At 36.7% G+C, this 22,480-nt stretch overlaps 1 protein-coding gene across 2 annotated transcripts in view; it reads right to left on the bottom strand.

Annotated features, from left to right (window-relative positions):
- Positions 1 to 22,480, bottom strand: part of LOC150109305 (irregular chiasm C-roughest protein-like) — a 641,937-nt gene that overhangs the window by 532,926 nt on the left and 86,531 nt on the right. Inside the window, exon 2 of one of the 2 annotated variants that reach the window (XM_090407227.1) lies at positions 13,723 to 13,794. The exons of the other annotated variant lie outside the window; for it this stretch is intronic. The gene's annotated coding sequence lies outside the window, so the exon portion shown is untranslated. The remainder of the gene's footprint in view (positions 1 to 13,722; positions 13,795 to 22,480) is intronic. 2 annotated transcript variants of the gene reach the window in all.

Below are 22,480 nucleotides of genomic sequence, written 5' to 3'. Positions count from 1 at the left end.
GGAGGAACATCATGTAAATTTACCAGGAATGACGGTGTGGTGGTGCGGCTTATCAGCACACGATTAATTGGACCATTCTTTTTCGACGGTACTGTAACTGGTGCCAATTACTTGAACTTGCTGCATGAAGCTGTCATGCCAAGTATTCAAGAGGACTTTTATTTTCAACAAGATGGGGCACCCTTACAATATCCTCGAGATGTGAGGGTCTATCTTAATGAGACTCTACCCAACAGATGGATTGGAAGAAGAGGTCCTGTAGAATACCCCCCCCACCCACACACACACACCGTTCACCAGACCTCACGCCAATGGACATCTTCTTATGGGGATTTATCAAGGATAAAGTTTACAAGGATAAAGTTTATCAAGGATAAAGTTTACACTTCAAAACTGGCAACAGTCGATGACTTGAAAACAGCAATCGAAAGAGAATGCACCCAGCTACAAGACGAAATGATTCTCAGTGTTTGCAATTCCATTGCTGCACGTTATCAGCGGTGCCTGGACCAGGACGGTCATCGGTTTGAATACAGACGTTGAGGGATGAAAAGTACATTTATGTAGTGTACTTTACAATGTGAAAGTTAACTGTATTATAATAAATACCAACTTTATGATCATTCAAAGTGTGTATACATTTTTGAGACACCCTGTTTATATATATATATATATATATATATATATATATATATATTATATGCAGTATATATTATATTATATTTCTAAATAAATTCATAGTATTCTAGCAAACGAAATAATATAGTCCCTTTTGTTTAATATTAGAATAGTTTCACTCTAAAAATATTGATGTACAATTCTTATGAAACTGTTAACTTATAGTAGATTAATAACACCGATTGGACTGATGACTATATAATCTGGAAACGCTTTTCTAGAAACAAAAATGAAACTTTTCATGCCACCAAACCTCCAGTAATTCAGGATGGGTACTGATCTTACACAGGGCAATAAAATTCATCTCCCCTAACGATCCACCAATATCGATGTCCGTAATAGGATTCGGACTCACCGCTTGCTGGTTGGAGAATAGATACGACAACCACTCAGCGAACTAGGCCGAGAATTTTAAGGGGAATTAGAAATGAAATTCCCTCTATCGGTCTCCTACTATTTATATTTCCTCAAATTAGAATGAAGCAAGAGTAATATTTTAATAGGGTATGAGAAAAATGACAAAATACAGAAGACAGTTTTGATAAATATCTTCAGAAAATTAGCCTTCGGAATTAGAGATGCTTGTTTATATACAAAAGAATACGGAGCAAGACATCAGTTGTTTGTTATAATAAATTGATGTTTCTCCAAAAGAGAAAAATACCGTTTTGAATAGCGACTGTCTAATGAAAAACCAAATATAAGCTGACACGTTATTAATTTTCTAAACAAACAAATGTTCCGTCGAAAGAGAAAATTCATATTGTGAAACACTAACAAGAACGGTTTGCATCTGTTTTCGGATAATGTCTTTCACCTTCAAATCACAGTTTTTGGTTCGATTCCTTTGTTGGCATGGATAATGGATAATTGTGAATGTCTATAAGGGATGGATGATTTTCAAGGAATTGAAAGTCTAAGATGACTTGACTTTAAAAAAAAAAGACTATGATGCGTAAGTATACTTTAGGGATTGGTTATAGGTTTCAAAACACTCCTGGGTTGAATCCACATAAGATTTCAACAGAGAAATAATAAGAGACGATGGAAGTGATAGAGAGAAATTCGCTTTATTTTTGCTGCTAAAGATGCTTTGCTTTAAAACAACAGATTCAAGAAAACAAGCCAACAATATAAAAATAAATAAATGAAATAAAATATCGTTATCAATCTGGACTAATATAACTCTTAGGCTTTGCGATGTTGAGTGCTTGGACATAAAAAAAGAAAAAAAAAACAAAAGATTAAGGAAGACTTTCGGATAAACGCTAGCTAAGCTGGGTTTCCTGGAATAAGCCACAGGATAGGAAAAGATAACATTTAAGACAATGATTGGTCTAAGAAAAATACCGAGAGAGAGAGAGAGAGAGAGTAAGCCAATGTGTTAAGTATACCAGCAATCGTTTTGATAAGAATGTCTCGTCCAAAAGGAATTTATCAAAGAACAACACACCAAGTACACACCACAACAAGCATATTTCTAGCAATGGTTAGTTGACTGTTTTCACATTAAATTCTTCCATAAAAGATATGAAATTCTTGCAAGCACGGGATTACTAAAACGTCAACAGTCATTACACAATTTAATTCTGTTCACCGATGGTCCAGCGTACGACAATTTCTCGTGGACGCGCACTAATGGAGCTGCCTACCAGTGAGTCGTGTCAAAGGTCACCTAAAAGGGAAAACGACACGCAATATAACCTCGTACAGAAGTAATCCTAACCTTGGAAAATGGGACTGGGCTGTGTGTCAGAGATACATTGAATGCGTGCCTTACAGAGAAGCTACCCTGTCGGGGGAATTGTCTGCTTATGGCTTAGCGATTGATAAAAATTGCCATCATTTGTCATTGGTGTGGAGTTTGCCGCCAGCAGACTCCTCAAACCACACAATGAATGCCGCAGGTTTTTCTACGAGACACTCCTTGTTGATTGTCTATTGATTCCCATCGGCAGTAAATGGCTCCCCGTGTAGGGGGATGCTATTTCTTTGTTACTATATTTATCAGCTTTGGAAACTGCCGTTAAGGAACTTCATCTTCCACATCAACATTCTCAGCGGTGTGGAAATGCCCCTGGCTTGACGGAGTACTACGGGAATATACGACCGTTAGCTTCTTGCTTCCTAACTTCGCCTAACTTTCAACACCCAATCGTTATTCGTTTGGCAATTTTGCGAAGTCCCCAGAGCACAAAGTTACCCCCATTGCATTCGATTGCAATACTTTGCTCTTCTGAGAGCGACTTTGCGCAACCAATGGGAAGATCTATTTGTCGTGGAGGTTTGCGTTCATACAACGGCTTCTTTTCGTTTCCTTTCCTTCTCTTCCCCCCACCTCATCGTCTCCCTCCCAAAGGCCATTTCGTCGGTCTTATGAAGAATCCCATATACAGAATACGGAAAGAACAGCGTCGAAAAATGACCCCTGGTGTTTCTACACGTTTTCGGAAATAGATAAGGTATTTCTTAGGGTTACAAACACAACAGACCAGAAAAATATATTTACAAGCTACAGAGGCTTTGTGGGAAAAAAAAAAAAAAAAAAAATCGATCTATTCCATCTATCTGTTCTCGCCATCTTTGCACTGATAACAAATCACTATTGCATTTCACGTGTGTTTTTGTGTCGATGTACTATTTATTTTTATTTATAAATATCTTTTATTATAGGAGTATCAAAATCAAACCAGTAGGCGCATCGTACCCATTTCAGCGTAATAATTTTCAGCGAAATTTGGTATTCATTTCTGGAGTTGCCCTTTCAAATCAGTTTGCACTTTGTATTCCAGTTATTAATGAAGTTCGCTTGTAGTTTAACTTCTCAAAAGAGGATTACTCTGTTTAAAATGTTTCTTGTCTTTTCACGTAATGATCAAAATCTTTGAAGCGTCTGCACCTTTTATTAGTAGTCTAGTAGCTAAAGGAATTTATTTCGAAACAGATCTTTTGAATAAATTTCAAAATTAGATGGAATATTTTTTAAGACCTTTTTATTACACAATTAGGTTTTATATCCTTTCGCCTCTTTCATCTCCTAGGGCGGGCAAAGATCCCTGATTGGAGATCATAACATTTTGATGCAGCCGCTATGCCACGTCTCTGAGGGTGAGTATTTCTATGCCTGTTTGTTTCCAGGACCGATTTGCTTGTTTTGAAGAATGAAAAACCTTACTTTTGGCAAAAAAAACCTCACCGCCTCAACATGAGACTGGCCAACTCATCTTTAACTGAAAAGCCTTGATAAAGGCTTTTTAGTTAAAGAAGAGTTGGCCAGTTTTTCTTTTAAATCATAGACGGGATTCGAACCCAGGTCTTCCCACCCAAAGACCTTTGACTAAATCAAGTGAGCTATGGAGGGTCAAGGTTTTCTATATTATATTTTAAAAAATGCAATGCCTCTTTAAAATGTTGAAAATGTGGGCAGAAGTTATAGCTAGGGTACACAAAATAATGATTACTATACCACTTCAGATTTTTTCCCCTCGCAAAAGGATCAAATACCATTTGTTGACTCAGTGAGTCATACGGGTTTTCGAGTGGTTCCAACATTTGAAAGATTTACAACAATTCGTTTACAATAAATACTTAAACATTCAGAGACTTACCATTTCTTTCCTATCATCCCCCCCCTCTCTCTCTGTGTGTTTTTCTCTCTTTTCTAATAAAAACGTGCTAAATTAATAGACAGATTTAAGTTCTTATTCTTCTTTTACTTTACATTGTTGTCTTTGTTTGTTTGTTTGTGTGTGTCCACAAGAAAGGATTTCTGTGACATCTCCACAAGAGCGTCGATGCTTCGTTTATGACCGCGAGCTATAGAATAACGAAGTTGAAGTTAAGAAATTACCGTGGTCGGAATTACGTTCTGTGATCTGATATTTTAACTAAGCACGACACTGCTTTTTTAATAGGGTTTTTGTCTTTTTTAGGAATGTAATTATTGGGCTAGAGGATACGGTCAAATCGCTACTATGGTAATTAGTGCTGTAACATTTAAATTGGAAATTTTAGAGAAGCTTACGAAGGAATACAAATGAATAAAAACTCTTAAGATTTATTTCGCTCAAACTGCGATGGAAGAAGTTGCATGATTGACTGCAATAGCTTATGAATTCTTTTAGTTGCTTGATTGTGACGGCCAATCAGAACGCTTTAAATGAAAAACAAAATCCCTCTCAGAGACATGGAAAAACAATAAAGAGAAGCGCAAAGAAAATAAACAAAGGACTAAAGAAACAATAAACAAGGGAGCAAAAGTAAATAAACAGAAGAGTAAAGAAACAATAAAAGTAGAAATAAAAATGGCGCAACATGGAACAATGGAACAATAAAAAGAGGAGTGTTGCATTATGGTATTATTTTGCGAATACAATATTCCAATTGGTGTTTGTGGCTTGTGCGCATTGTTGAAAAAAGTTTTGCAACATTTTCCCATTGTTGTTTTTCATTGTTGTTCCGGTATTATTTTGATTAGGGCGAATGTTAGGATAGTTACTTAATAGTAGCAATAATGGACTATTTCATTGGCCAATAAGAGATATAAATTGTGTTAAGAGATCATCACGTTTTATATTTCATGTAGATCTACACTTTACCAAATAATTTATGAACTAAACAAGCAGACAATGAGCATAGAAGCATTACATAGATATGCAATTTAGATAAAGAAACAATACATAAAGAATAAATAATTAGTAATGAAACAATAAGAAAAAAATCAAAAGAAAGAAACGATAAACAGATATACAAACAATGTATAGGCTTATAACACACAGATTTTAATAAATAAAAATATATAATGGAAAAGCGACTAATTGGTTGCAATTACGGCAGAGGCAACTACTGCTATTGGTTCAGCATATTATTTGCTAATTTACTGCAGAAGACACAAATTTGCATATTATTGGCGACTTCACTATTTGCTTGTTTTGAGGGATAAAAAATCTTTATAACCATATGAATTTCTAACTGATTTTCTATTAGAAAAAGAGAATATTATATCCTAACGATTCAAACAATAGCTAGTCTGACAAAATAAATGTTGTACCAAAATAATGTAACAATAGTCTAACGAAATAAATATTGTAACAATAGTCTAATACATCGGTTCCCAACCGGTGGTACGTGGTGGGCCGTTCAGGAGGGGTACACGAAAAATAATCAGTAATGGCGGAAAAACAAATAAAGTAAACTATTTTACATTAAGATAGGCACTGAACATGAACAAAAGTGTCAGTATTCAAAAACAGCTATTTTAAAAACAAGGAGTTCAATTTATAGAAATGGGTTTAAAAGGGGCACACAAGTGGAAAAAGGTTGAGAACCACTGGTCTAACAAAATAAATTTTGTTACAAAATATTGTAACAAAAATCTAACGAAATAAATATTGTAAAAACTATTGTAACAGTATTCTAACAAAATAAATATTGTAACAAAATAAATATCGTAACAAAATATTGTAACAATAGTCCAACAAAATAAATATTGTAAAAAATTGTCCCTTTGGTAATATAAACCAAAGGGACACCGATCAAGAGGAAAACCCAGAAGGAGATGGCCAGAAGACTTTAAACTCTTGAAAATAACGTTTTCAAGGGTTTAACAGGCAACCAATTGCCTAATATGGGAAGTCAAGAAGAAGAAGAATATTGTAACAGTAGTCTAACAAAATAAATATTGTAACAAAATATTGTAACAATAGTCTAACAAAATAAATATTGTAAGAATAGCAATGAAAATAGCTTACAGATATCAACTGAACTATATAATAATGCTGAAAACTAGAAATGATCATAAGAAGGAATAAAAACATTGATCTTTATAAAAAAACCACAGCTTATGACAATTACCTAAACAAAGGTTTGCATTAAAAACACAACGAATACGGAGCTCTTATACACTTCAACCATCTGTACTTTATCCCCCTGCGTTAGTAAGGATCATTTTCGCATATACGTCATTTAATGACTCGACTCACACACACACAACACAGTCTAATATTTCCACTACACCAGTTTGGTTTGGACTTCTTAGGGAGGCTAATGTGAGCGTACGTGCACGCACGCACACACACACATACACAAACAGACGCGCGCCTAGATGACGGCAGAGGTAGAGCAGAGTGCATTTAGGACCGGAATGATTCACTTATGTCCACCCGGGAGAATGAGGATGTTAGGAACACAGAACCTGCAGTCGGCTAACCAAGTCTAGCTCTTGTGTTGGTCCTGGTGAAACATCCCCTCGTTAGATACGTTGAAGGTAAACAGTGCGGCTTCTTGTTAGAGCAAAAGTCACTGAACGAAGCTTTTTCACCTACAGCCTGGAGAGTAGAATTACTCCAGTGACATCGATCAATCTGCTTCTGCTGCTGCTGTTCGGTTAAGTAAAAATCCCCGATTGAAGTTGCTCCCCCTCCCCAAAACACTCACTTACTTTAACATACCTTTCCTTGCACATATTTACCAGCCATTTAATTCAAACGGTCTAGCAGAGTTAATTCGGCTAACTCTCTGACTCTGTGGGTATATTTCCACTCAATGAACTACTTACTTGAAGTGATGTAAATGGATTGCAGTGAGGGATGGAAAGAGGTTTTTGAGAAAGAACACACGTTTTACAAACCATTACACTGTGCGTGAGCAAAAGAGAGAGAGAATCGAAAAAACGGAATGAAAAAATATATTTAAAGGAAAAACACTCATAATTTGAAAAGAGAGAGAGAGAGAGAGAGACAGAATAGAGTCGTAATAGACAGAATGAATAGAGAGAGAGAGAGAGAGACAGAATAGAGTCGTAATAGACAGAATGGATAGAGAGAGAGAGAGAGAGAGAGAAAGAGAATAGAGTCGTAATAGACAGAATGGATAGAGAGAGAGAGAGAGAAAATCGAAAAATTTGTTTGTTTCTGATTTACGTCTGAACAACTCAGGCTATGATACCAGCAGTGTATCTATTACGTCCGTTCATTCGTTCTTATTACTGGTTTGCCTGTTTGAGGATGAAAAACCTGAGTTTCAGGAAGAAAAAAACCTCTGTATGAGATCATCTAACTCATCTTCAGCTGAAAAACCCTTATGAAGATTCCTTGTGCCTACACGGAATTAAAATTCCAGGAGAAGATAAAATATAACAACGAAAAAAAAAAGGAAAAGTAAAAAAAAAAAAAAACAGAGATAGAATGATAACGATGGTGATAAATAAATACAAAGATATATCGAAGTTAGGCCTGGCAGAAGGTTAAGTTTGGAAAGAGTTTGAATAAGGTTGTCTTTTTTTAAAAAGAGGTTCATGATTTCCTCCCTTGGACTGCAAGAAATGAGGGAGAGATAAGATAAATTTGGGAATGAAAACTTCACCATGCCAACGCCGACACACATTTAGTCCATTGCAATATACGAGATGGTCAAGCGCAGTATCCCACAAGAACCTAGTAACTTTTTATAACTTTTAGCAACTTAGTAGAAGATAGTAACTTTTTCTTTTGTCTGTTTTTATGCACGAATTAATTTATAATTTATTGCTATGTCTATCTGTCATAATTTAGCATTACACGAGCAACATCGCAAATAATTTCGGAATATCATGCAGATGTATTTACGTATTGTCAGGTGTAACAGTCAGAAACGGTCTAATTATCTCTTTCCTTATCTTTAAATGGAAATGCAGTAATTGCAATAAGCAGCAAGCAATAACTAAATAGAATCTCAGTTATCACGCACATCAAACATTAAGTGAATACAAACTTCTTCTGTCGAAAAAAAAAAGAAAAGTAAAGATCAGAGACAATCTCATTCAGCATCTTTTATTGGATCGAGGCAAATCACTACATTTTACCTATAAATAGCACAATTCTCTGCTAGAGAAGCTCTTCAAATACACGCACTGACCAGATGGCGTGCGTCATTTAATTGGTTATTATTCGTCTGACAGATTTCCCATTAAAGAAAAAAAAAAGAAACATTCGTGACAGTAATAGAATAATAAAATGAATTAGCTTTCATAATCTCTATGAAGTCGATTTTAAATTTCGTGAATGTTGTTCTAGGATGCGTTGTCATGGATACGGTCATTCCGGTTTCTTACTGTATGTTTTAATAAAGGGGAGTAGACGCTTTTTGACTTTTTTTTTGTTTTGTTTTTTGAATGTTCTTTTGAAACTAAAGGTTGGGTCTACGGGGAGTTTCTTAATTTCTTTCGAGATAATGAAAGAGTTTACTAAGAAATGGTCTTTCTGGTAACGTCTCCATAAAGAACATGCAGCTAAATAATTTAGGGCGGGTCGTGGTGTCAAGGTAAACAAGAAGGAGAAAAACTCGTCCCATGATGATACCGCAGAATCACAAAAAACTCTTAATTTATTCAACTTTATGTACTTGAAGCTCCATAACACATTCTTTAGTGAAAACGAGTGTTTTTAAAAACTCCAAAACTACCATAAAGTTTTATTGGTGGAATTAAAAATTAAGAGAGTCGTCAGCCCCAGGGACGAGTTGCGGCTTACGGAAAACCATAGCAATATGTCATCCGTGAATGAGGATACTTCCTTCCTAGGCTAACCAGTAATACTCGTAAAGAGATTTTTAGGCTCGTCACAGTTACACTTTGCATTAATTATCATCCAGGGGGCGCTGCATGAGAAGAAGTACTTGAGTATTCTGTTAAGTGTTAGGTTAACAATAAGCATCGTAAGGTGATTTCATTAAAAATAAACTAGTAATTCTGTAAACAAACTACAGTAGATTTTTTTTAGGAGAAATATCCTACTCAATATCAAGAAACCAACTTTGAACTTGTTTAGTTTAAGAATCAAACTCGGCAACTGGATACATCGGACATTTAGTTATGGCTTTAGCAGACAGCTCGAGATAAGCGACACAGTTTTGATAGGAGCGTTGAATCATGAACTTGATGAGCATTTAAGAGGAAACAGATCCTAGAGTACAAACCAAACATCCGTTTGTACTACCGTCCAGTCTGATGTCTGTTGGTTTAACTTTGTGGTGCGATTACTTTATTGCTGTGCGTGTGTGTGCGCGCGTGTTGTCATAAATAAATAAAAGTCGGTTTTCATAAATGTCTCAAATATATTCATATTTTTTCTCGTCACACGCACTCATTTCCTGCTATTTTGAATATTACTTTATTTTTGTTTCAGTTTCTAATTGTTAAATTCCAGTTAGTGAGCATCACCATTGTAGAAAATGCTAAATATTTAATATTGCTTCTGTGTTAGTACAATGGCGAATAGTTCATTGTGAGCAAAGCAAACTTTGCTCACAATGAACTCTTCTGCACTCTTCTCCAATATTACTACTAATAATAAAAGAGGAAGGCCGATTCGTTCAAAATGTTTGGAAGAAGAAGGGCGAAACAGATTAGAAAGTTTAAAAAAAAAAAAGCATTGCGAGTATTGAAAGTGTAACTTTTGGTGATTTTTTTAAAGGACTCGAGGTTATGCATAATATACTGTACTCAACCAGAGCTTACTGTTGTCATGGAAACATAAACGTAGAATCACACAGCGGTAATTAAATGAACTGTTTGATAATATGAAGAGACTTAATTCTTTTGTTTGAGAGGTGGAGTTAGCCGTTCTCGCATTATATTACTAAATGAAAGAATGTCCTCCTGTTTTGCACATTTGTTAATCATAAATAAAATATAATTTATTATTTATCTGTTTTCTTTTTATTTATAATCTTCTAGCTGTTTAAAATAAAGTGGATAAAAATGTGGACATTGTTGGTGGATTATTTCTTTCCATCTATCTTTTAGAAAATAAAACATACAGAAAAGGGTCTCCTTTTCTGTATAAAAAGAAAGTCTCATCGTATTTTTTAAACGTCTATGCTGCTATTGTAGATACTTTTACTAAGAAAGTCGGCTATCATTACCGTTGCATTTGAAAATTCACTCTATTTACGGCACAAAACTGCTAGCATCGGATTATCCTATCTTGTGCGTGTATGATCAGCGATGCCGAAGAATTAGCCCCCAACCCAATGTTATCCACATCTAAACAGACGCTGGTTCGCACATCCCCGCTCTCTATGGGAACATTGCATCCTTTGTTTTGACATTCGCCTGTTCTAGCACGGTAATTATCATGTCTTGCGATGTTGGTCGCGTCACATCACACCGCAGCGTCCTAGCGACAGAGCAGGCCCACAAACTAAAGCAGAAGTTCCTGCTACGACCATCTCTCCCTCCCTTCTCTCTTTCTGTCTCTCATAATGATAGCGTTAGCTACGCACATTTTCTATACGCTACCCTCTTCTCTTCTTCTTTTCAATTGGGTTTGTCTCGCAATGCCGCCAAGTACACCGGGCTTTTACACCCTCTAATCTAACCCACTTCTCTTCTCCCCCCCCCGTCTACGGGATAAATAAACAACGTGGATGGTCCGTGCTACTCCCCGCCTTCACGCGCTCTTTGTAGACACCCATTCACTCACACACATATCGCACATCGATAAGTAGATGTGAAGTAAGTTCGCTATCGCAGCTGTCTCTTTTCCTCTACTACGGCAAGGGAGAGGACCGAAGGTCATGATTCTAAGGTCACCGGCAAAAATTTAAGAGGTCATATGAACATCATGTGCGACACTACGAAGAACTGAAAAGTAGACCACATCTCAATGACAACGTTTCCCTATAGAAGTTTAGATGATGAAATACCGGCCTGATTGGCCCAGTGGTTAGCATATCCGCTCTCCAGCCAAAAGGCTGCGGGTTCGAATCCTGCCGTGGGCATGGATGTTTGTGATTGTCTATGAAAATAGTAGTGGTGGTCGGCAGTAGATGGCGCTGGTGTAGATGACGAAAGTAGTGGTGGAGACAGAGAGTTGTGGAATAGGTGCCCTCCCTTGATGAATTTGGATACCCTGGAGGTGTCGTGTAATAATAATTATGCTCCTCGGTATCTTTCATTTTTAACAGACATCTCACACGCATAAGGGGGGATATATAAGGGAAGCTTACCCCCACTCTGAGATCGAATCCAAGAGGATTCAGTCTCACGAAAGAATCCAAAAGTCCTTCGCAACTGAATTCATCCTGTTATTATAAGGAAGAAGCGATGGCGACTGGTTTATCTCAATGAGGCAAGGCCACCAGCCACGTGTATATCAAATGTATGTTCTCCAGCCAGTTTGCCTAGGTGGCGTTGATAAAAATCTCAATTTCCGAGAAAAATCTCCCACCCTCCGGATGAGGCCAGCTAACTTTTCATCGCGGAATGTGAGGGATGGTGAATGAAAAGACATTACTTTGCGTTGTTGTATGGTGACTTTTCATTAAGATTACTCCGTGGCTTCTCGGTAAGGAATAAACATCTCCAAATCACCGGAGGAATTAATTGATTAGCGTATTCGAAATGAATGCGATTGCAAGATAGATGTGATGGTAAAATACTAAAGGCATTCCATAATGAATTCTTTACTAAATTATACAGAAAAAAAGGACTCATTAAAACAATCTTTCTTGGTTTACATTGACGTTAGTGGGTGGGGGGGGCAGGTCTGTAACTGTAGCTGATGTTGTGTTTTAGTCCAATTAAAAGGCAGCGCAGGAAATCTCCATCCAGATCTCATCTGCTCACTAATGCACCGACTGCTTAACTTCCGTTTGCAGGGCTACAGAATTCTTTCTCATTAGCATAAAAGTGTTTTTTGGGGGGTGGGTTAGAAAGTAAGGAGCGATTTGAAGTTACGGACAATATTTATAAGCCAATTTAAATTGCTGATTAAAGAAAAGGTTTTCATTTGACTTTAAATATGCATCTTCATTCTCTGAAGAGAGAAAATGATAAAGTATACGTTCCTGTGTGTGTGTGTGTGTGTGAGAGAGAGAGAGAGAGAGAGAGAGAGAGAGAGAGAGAGAGAGAGAGAGAGAGAGAGAGAGGGGGGGATGGATATGGATACAGAATATCTGCGCTTTTATTACCCTAATGAGACGTTTTTATATTACATTAATTTTAGATATTTGGCTTCTAAACGATTTAGCAATAGGGATTTAGTCTCGATAATACAGTATTGAAAAAACGGTAGATGAATAAATAGATCGATAGAATGAGATGAATGGTTTTTTTCGCTAAAATAAAAAAAAAAGATCAGAAAAATAAAAATTAGCTTAAAACTTGTAGTAGTTGAAGATATTCCTAATCAACAACGATAAAATCAAATTTAAGAATGCAAATTTTTGCGATTGTTGACCCGATATGTATTGTTACACAGTATCCATGGCAACTGGAGATTCTCAAGCTGAAATAGTCGATTTTACTCTGAAATGGATAAGACTAAGTTGGAAAGTTTTAAGGACCGAATTTATATGATCATCTTGAGGATGGGGGTAGAATCTAGGGGAACAAACCCGTATACAGAACGTCAACATAGTGCAAGGTCATAAATACGAACCCTTCTTCCCTTCAAGAAAAAAAAATATATATCCTCCCTTCCACACCGTAGTATTAATTGCAATCACGTGACCTTGTTAGAGAGATGTTCCTCAAGATGGCGGGAAGCCTCCTTCATGCTCTTTCGTCGTGTGTGTGTGTGAGAGAGAGTGCTCTTTGGTCCCACGAGAACTCGATAGTCGAGTGCAAAGTTGGTCACGCCACTGGACGCTCGTAAGGCAGCAACAATTAGCAGTAGTGTGACTGCCAACCTTAATGATTGTCGAATCTATGGAGTCCAGTCTATCTGAACGCATTCCGACTGCCCGTCACTAAAAAAAAAGCGACAACAGCCATCTCTAGCTGGGAAAGAAACGATTTTAATTGTTGCCAATAGCAACCAATTATAAAGTAAAAAAAAAATGTTGTGGAGGAGACTAATACTGAGTGAAAATAGAAAGAAAACTTAAAGAACGAAATATATAGAGTGAGAGACAGAGAGAGAGAGAGAGAATAGACAAACGAGTATAATCCCGTACTGCAAGAGGATACAGAACACGGAAAATGTATAAAAAATGGGAAGCACTTAATAAGTGAGGCCATTACTCATGTAACTTGTAACGTAATATGGAAAGGTCATTGCTTACCGACGTGCGGACGATCAGGAGCGATGACGAAGCCCTTCCTGTTGACACAGCTTTGCAGTCATTCGTGACCCACTGCAAAACAGAGAAAAAAAAAAGCTTCCATTAGTAGTGCTGTATATTCATCGGGGGAAACATAAACTGTAATGACGGAACTGGCGGATCCAGTTACCTTCCCAGAATGCACTTCTCATTTAACGGTGACACCGCCTTGTTGTCACTTCTACGAAACGACCTACAAATGCTCGATAAACTCCTAATGACCACCATTAGGAAATTCCGTGCACTGGCCTCTACTTCAAGGAGGTTGTCCGCCTTACATTCCGAGATTTCTTTTCTCTCAAGTAGTCCTAACATGGCCTCGCTTTTAGCGTATTTGTTGGTTTTGCTGTCAGAAATCTTAAGGAATCCATCGGAATCCACTAGCCAACCCTGTAAACTCACACTGCGCATCTCTTTTTCTCCCACTTACTCACTCACACCCTCTTTAGCGCTGTTTCTTTCAGTCTTCCTATTCTTTTTCTTCTTTTGTTACTTTCATCCTTTTTTCTCATTCTGTCTTTAGGTTAATTCGTCTCTTTCTATCTAGCTGAAAGAGAGAGAGAGAGAGAGAGAGAGAGAGAGGGACGAATCTCTCTCTCCCCCTTGATTTCTTTAGTTCTAATTATATTCTCTCTCTCTCTCTCTCTCTCTCTCTCTCTCTCTCTCTCTCTCTTTGTTTGTCTTCGTTTTCTGCGTCTCTAACATATCTATCTGTCTTGTATTTTCTTAATCCCAAGCTTCTCTATTTGTGTCTTCCTATGTTTTTAATATTATTTACAAAGGTTTAAGTATTGCCCATCACAGACTAATTTTCAGGTAGTAATATGGTTGCAAATGGTTGACTTTACAATTCAGTCCATAATGGATAGTCTAGGTTGCGATATATATAATGTTGAAAATACTTAGGTTCAAATCCTGCCAAGAAAGCGAGGAACTTTTTATGACGACGTGTCAACTGAAAGTCAATTATTATATATATGTATATATAACTAGACGTGCATTATCAAAATCTTGCAGGTACGAAACAAATTTTTACTTTGCGAAACAAATCTGCAATACCTTCTGCGTCTGTGCGTAGCAAAACTCGATAATTCTGTGATACGTAATATAATCATTCTGTGTTTTTTTGGTTTGATCAGGTTTGAATCATCTAAGCTATGAGACCAGTATATTACGTCTTCAACAGGGTTTGTTCCCGGAACTCCAAAGGAAGAGCCTTTCCACCTCCATTTGAGACTGTCTAACTCACTTTTAGGTGAAAGATCCTCATAGAAAGTTCCTCGCGTCCTTAACAATATTCGAACCCAAGCTTTTTCGACATGTTTTTATATTTTTTCCGGACTCTGTATTTTTATCTTTTTTTTTTTTAAACATTATTGTGCACGTGACCAATGCAACTGAACCGGTGGCGTGTATTAAGTGCCAAATTACAAATAACACCGATTCAAAAAAAATTTAATTACAGAAAGTTATAATTAAAATTGTCTATCCAACTGTTGGACAATTTTGCGCCGTTTTCAGTTTTCGCCCAAGCATTATTGCATTAGTGTATTTGTTTCATGGCCAAAGAACAATAGATAAATGTTGCACGATTAGATTGTGCAACTATCTTATATCTAATGCTCTTTATATGTTATTTATGTACTTTATGTTTGCTATTTAATCAATAAATAAGATACAGTATTTCATTTTTGTTAAGGCAATAATCTCTAATCACTATAAAAATTTGTCACACCGCCATCTAGCGGAAAATTATGTAAATTATAAAACAGGCGAAAAACAAAATGTGATTAGAAAAATAACGGAATGTTAAATGCAATACAGCAAGCATTATAACCAATAGCTGTAATTATTATGCGCATTTTTACAAGAAATGAAAAATGAAAGAATAAAGCATTAGCAAAATATTCTTAAGTATTTTAGAAAGAATTTTTCAGCATCACTTTAATTAAAAACTAACAATAAAAATGTTTGGCGAGAAATCATGACCAGGTGAACTGCGCGTCCGTAAATGCCATTACTGTACGAAATGTTTTTTTTTTCTTTTTTTTTCACGGGGGAAAGGAAAGAGATGGGGGGGGGAATTAGCGGTATCACTTAACGGTTCACCATCGCCAACCGTGCTGACGCGTCAAAATTTTCGTGGCCGACAGCAGGAGCCGGTGTTGTGATGATGTAATAATTTTTAACGGCACTTGTTATCCCTCCCTTGGGATGCACTAAGTAGATAGAAACAGTGCTGCCACATTGTTTACAGCGGTTGTTCGAAGAAACCATTATCTGCAATCTCGTTCCTTTAATAACCTTGGCAATAGTGCTATTGCGAAAATATTAGCTCAATTATACAGCCGCAAAGGTATAACGTTGGTGAACTAATACGCATCTTAAACTAAGCAAACGACTCTTCGATGGCAAAACTGTGATCGTAATTATTTACTTCGCCAACCTGTCAAGAGGAAAACGAGCGGGGCAATCAATGGACGAATTCTTTGACCTCTCTGTAAATGTTCTTTCTTCATGGCCCACAAGAGAGAGATAAACTTTTGAGGGAAAAGTAAAGTCATGAACACTTAGTTTGGCGGAAAAATTTATTCTGATTCGTATATCGCTACGTTTTTATTAAAGAAGAAAACGAAAGAGTGAGCACTAAACCTTATGGACGATGGAGGTAAGCGAAGATTAAATTAGGAAAATAAAAAACACGCTCTAGATGGTTTTAAATAGTCGGCGGAATATAAATCATTCGGTTGCTAGGCAACGTCTTGTAATAAAATTATTGTCATGAAATATTCTTCTTGGGCAGCAGTTGAAATTTATGTTTATTTTATTTATTAAAAAAAAGGGTGTGCGACTTATTTCTTGATTTTTCACTTTTTTTATCGTAAAATATTTAACTATTTAAAGTATAATCCCAGTTCTCTAACATACAATTAATTAAATCGCCTTATTTAATACGGGAGGGGGTTGATCAGTTTATTTCAGTGAATATTTAAAGATGCATAAAAATTAATCGAAGTTTCCTGTCTTTAAAACATCAACTAGAGTTAAAGTCGAACATAAAGTGCCCAGCAACGTAATTTTTGTTATCTTAAGTTCGTGCCTTGCATAGGAAATATGATAAAAGTGAGATTAGAGGAGAAATCTTAGCTGCTTGCCTTGGGTCAATCTACGGGCTATTTACAGGAATGTTAATAATCTATCACTCTTTCTTCTTGCATACTATTAGAGATAGGAAAACATTTTAGAAACTTTTTTGTGGATCGGCCGTTTTTATTTTTTTTAAAACATTTTTATGCTGTATATAGTATGTTGGCTCAACGCAATCAAAACGGTACGTAACAATCTGTAAGCATACAAAGTGCGCATGTCATATTTGGTATTGTTAAAAATGCGATGAAATGAACAATACTGAGTGATTTCAGATCTTTTTTTTTTTTTGACAGAAAAATGAAAACGTTTTTTTTTATAATATCTTTCAAAAGGCGACAATGCTGGTAATTTTGATGTCATGATGATAAGTGCTGTCATCTGTCAAAGCTGGTAATAATACGAAGTCCGTAGAGGTGAAATAACATTGAGAAACAGTTACTTATCTTAGTTTTAAGACAATATCAAGCCATATTTTCATCAGATTTGTTTATTGTGATGATGGGGGGGGGGGTTCTCCCGAAAACCTCGGGTTATTTTGTCCCCCAATCAAGCAAAACGGACACAAGAATACACGCAAATTACAAACAAAAGTTATCAACAACAATATTATATTGGTTTAATTAGATGGTGCCGCACTTGCCAATATGGGTCTCACGGTTGTTCGCGAAATAAATAAATAAATAAATATAAAAATCCCCCCCCCTCTCTACACACGCGTTATTTACTTACAGTTATTTTCCTTGGAATAGCTAATTAACTTCAGAGGTATAATTATTATTCATTGACTGCTTCCTTTTTTTTTTTTTTTTTTTTCCAAACGTGTCAGAGAGGTTAGTGCGTGCGTATGTAAGTAAAGAAGACACATCAGAGGTAATTGATATCCCCCCTCACTTTTTCTTTATAACTATCCGAGCTTAGTGCGGCACAGACCAGCGATATGTTGTTGACGGAAACAAATTGCTATTGTGGTCTTTTCCTTCGTGCAGAAATTTTAAACAATCTTCCAAAGCTTATCACGTGCAACAACACTTATTTTGTGGGTGGCATTCAGCGCGTATCACAAAAAAAAAAAAAAAAAAAAAAAAAAAAAACTCTCTACCTATATTCTTTGCACGTGCAGGGAGTTATAGGCAATATTTGCCAAAATGATTTTTTTTTCTTTCTTCTGAGATATTGAAAATGAAAAATTTGAAAGTTCCATCTTCAGTTTCCCATGATAAACAGAGACGAAGATGGCCATTTGACTCCAAAATAGAATCCCTTTCCATATTATTTACGACAGGGGGAAAAAAATGAACCATAGAAAACTCTGAAATAACACAGCACCAGAAATTATAGATTGCCTGCCTACACTGGTAATCGCAGTAACAATGAAATGTCAGGGCTGTGAATGAGAAATTCCAATTGTTAAACATTCTGAACAATCGTAAGCTGTTATTAAGATCAAAAATGATGCCTTTACATAAACAATGTCTTGGGAACACATACACAGTGCGCCTCTTCTAATTCTCTCCGTATGTTGGATTCCACCGTATAGCTTAAACGCTCACGTAGGAGGCCTAGCATTATAGAAATTCCAAAGAATCGGAAGGACAGCAATAAGAGAGAGAGAGAGAGAGACGGTCGAAGGCGGTGACAGCCTTTGGAGGACTCAAGGAGCAATGAAGAAGAAATTATAACTTTCGGGAGCGTTTATCGATCTGAAAGGCACAAGCAGCTACGGGGAGTTTCAAGAACCACTTCAGCTTCGGAAATCAACTCTAAGGAAGAACCTGATTACACCCGTGTGGAGTTTCTTTTCTGGAAAGCAAAGGAAGAGAGAGAGAGAGAGAGAGAGAGAGAGAGAGGGAAAAAAGAACAGAAAAATGTTCAAGTTGGTTTTCTTGGCAGAAGTAGAGCATATAAGACCTGAAAGAAAGGAAATGGTCAAATATTTGAAGTATGTGAGGATAGGAGAGAGAGAGAGAGAGAGAGAGATTAAACCTTCGAGTACATTATTAGTTCCGAAAACGAATTAGATCTCTTAGAATAAAGATTTCTCATTGAAATAGAGTGATCTCTTACGATTGTTTTCTATTTATTTACTTTTTGTGATCGTATTTCATTTAAAAAATAACATTTTGGTTCCTTATTCCGCAATTAACCATGGACAAAAAGTGGATTTTTTTTGTTTCTTCTATCATATTAGAAGTTCGTTTTTCCATTATAAACACTGGGCTGAAATAAACTGTTGGCACAATAATGAAAGAAGTGGAAATGCAAAAAAATTCCGAGTGTTTCTGTTTCACCAATTTGGGAATCATCAAGTAGTTGATTGATTCATAATTTTGGGAAACGGAAAGATATTTTATCCTTGTAAAAATGTCGATTTAGGATATATATCTATACTGTAAAGACTAATGAAGATTGTCATCTTCATTCACACATACACAAAGAGCGAGAGAGAGAGAGAGAGAGAGAGAGAGAGAGAAAGAGAAATGAGCAAAATCATTTATCACAGAGATGATAATCTTCGTTAGTCTTCATCGGTGAAATTAGCAGGATCGACACGATGCAATGGGCGATTCTTGTGTCACGCGCACACTTCCTCGTCGCAGACCTGTGTACTTTTGTCATTCTATCGTACCACATGATCAATAAACGTGCCGAAACTACAAAATCCTTGCGTCAGTCATTCTGCAGCTTGCGCTCGCGCGCGCACACACATCTACGTGCACGTGAGCGGATGTTAGGAGGAGAGAGAGAGAGAGAGAACAACTCAAAGTATTTCATTTTGTTTCATGTGTCATTATGCATCACTGTCGCTCGCAGGGGAGCACACAAAAGATTCTCAGAAACACTATTAAAGCAAGTAATGCGTAGTGATTCTTTGCTCCCTGAAATTTATGGAATTCCTCCTCCTACCCACCCCTCCCCGAGCAGAACGTTCGGGCACCAGATGGAACGCTGTGTGTGTGTGTGTGTGTGTGTGTGTGTGTGTGTGTGTGTGTGTGTGCCCTCGCGCAGTGACTTCAGCCACAGTTGTGTTTGCCGTTGATTAGAACACCATTCGAGTTTTCTTTAGTCACTGTCACGATTGCGAATCAAATCTCGAAGCGAACATTCTATTTGAGTGAATAAGTGGCTCAAAATGCAAAAAATATACGTTATTTCATTCGTTTAGATTACAACCTATCAAAAGATCTGTTGCAGTTCTTTTTATAAAAATAAGTTACGACTACGTCGACCATCCTGTAATTAAAATAATTCAATATTGGAAATTATAATTAATTTTTTCTGAAATGTAAATGAAAAAATTGCATTTATAATTCCGAATATTACTGAAATACACATAGGTACGGTATAATTAATTATGCGTGAGATTTATTTTTATTACTTCCTATATAAGAAATTTTACATGCGCGCCTATACTGTATAAATATAAATGTTTCATGCATCCATATTTGTGGTTTTCTTACAGAAGATACTGCGAATTGTATTCAATACATGGTCTGCAAGGCCAGATTGACCTTCTTTCTTTATCATTATTAAAAATCGCTTAACTTCATCAATAAATTTTTCTTAGTCAAACTTTTGTTAATACTAATGTCTGACACCGCTCATATCTGATATATTATTATGTAAAATCCAGTTCCTTATAAGGACTGGCTTAAAGGGGCAAAGCAAGATTGCTTTTCATCTTCCCCGTTATCTGTAGAGGACAGTGTAGGGATACGGTGTTATTGAGCTATTAAAGCTCTGATCATGGCAGGAGGGTAACAGCAATAGCCGAGCCTCAGTTAGAACTTCATTGGCTACAGCAGTGCCATCCATTACCCTCCAAGGGTATTAATCACCGCATCTCACGGTCGATTAATCACCAGTTCCTGTTCCAAAATCCACTTCTTAAAGTTCTTAAAAAAACTGGGCGATGGACTGAGTCCTTGACTCTTTATCCCGTCATCTGAATGAAGAGAATCTGTGTAGATGGAGTGTTATCGAGCTAAAAGCTGTAGTCATGGCTGGGTAACGGCAATAGCCGAGCCTCAGTTAAAACCTGATTGGCTACAGCATTGCCATTCGTTACCCCGGAAGTCCTAAAAAGGATTTTTATTTTCTTCAAAATCCACTTCTTATCCTTATAAGGACTGGCTTAAAGGGGCGAAGCAAGAATGCTTTACATCTTCCCCGTTAATCTGTAGAGGACAGTGTAGGGATACGGTGTTATTGAGCAATTAAAGCTCTGATCATGGCAGGAGGGTAACAGCAATAGCCGAGCCTCAGTTAGTACTTCACTGGCTACAGCTTTGCCATCCATTACCCTACACCGCATCTCACGGTGGATTACCATTCCCGCCACCTTCACCAACTTCGTCATGCCCAACAAAATTCATTTCGGCTATAATTGTTATTAAACTACTAATTATATTAATTAAATAAAATGATGTATAAAGTAAAATTTTTAATATTATTCAGTATTTTAATATTCTTCAAATTTTACTAAGTATCTTAATGTTTTATTTTAAATCCTTTAAAATTTTATATATATATAATTTCTAATAAATTTAGCTAATTTGTTATACATCTTAGAAACATGTTATATCTGAGATTTTGCTAATTTTTTTCTCCTGTAGTACATTTATATTTTTAAATTCCTTCTATTTTGTAATGACTTCTCCACCTCACATTTCTTTAAAACCACGATTTACACTTCATACTACATAAGAACTACATAAGGTGTAGTGGTTGAGACAGTTGTAGGTGTCCTCCCGCGATGAGTCTTCGGACTCCTTGGAGGTGTCAGGAATAATAATAAGAAGAACCTATTGACCATCCAGCCATACCTAAAACCAATAAAAGTTTCTTTTCGTTTGTTTTATTACTATAGTAACAAACATATCATAACAGCGCACTCTCGTGCCATGCACTTTAAACCAAAAAACGAAACGTACAATCTCGTGACACGCGACACGTTGGGAGTTGATACCCAATAAAATGCTTCCTGGTAGACTGGAACAGATAACTTTTTTTTTTTTTTTAAATAGAATTCTCGTCATTTTTAAACACATAAACGATTGGAGTGCTTCACTTCTCTTTATACACTAGCTCGCACACAGCTAATAAAATAACGAAGACTACAGTAAATGCAACGATACCCTCCTATCCCCTTCGTATTTTCCCTTCTTAAAGTAACCTTCCGGCACGTACAGTAACAAACTCTTGCCTACCATCACCTCTACCGTTACGATGATGCCTAATCGCCGTAACAATCTGCCGACGTCGTAAGTATCTATCACAAGTCCCAAATAGCCACCAGGAATGGGCTAAGGGTCTAACTAAGGAAGATAAAGCCGAAGATGTGTTGCAGCTACGATGTCGAACATCTCCCCGGAGCGTTGGCGTATACAGTAGTCGGGATCCAACGTCCTCCGCTTCATTTTGTCCTTGCATGTGACCTGAGAGAATAAGAAAGAAGAGAGAGAGAGAGAGGGATGGGAAACGAAAAAAAAAATGCTTTGAATGGTTAATAAATTTCCATTATTAACTGCCAAGCTGATAGAAAGAGAAATATGTGTACCCCCGCTAAAGG

Source organism: Typopeltis vanoorti, chromosome 2 (assembly GCF_054136105.1).
Source record: "Typopeltis vanoorti isolate ZY-2024b chromosome 2, IOZ_Tvanoo_1.0, whole genome shotgun sequence".
NCBI lineage: Eukaryota > Metazoa > Arthropoda > Arachnida > Uropygi > Thelyphonidae > Typopeltis > Typopeltis vanoorti.
The sequence above is the reverse complement of the archived record's forward strand: the minus strand, read 5'-3'. Positions and strand labels throughout refer to the sequence as shown.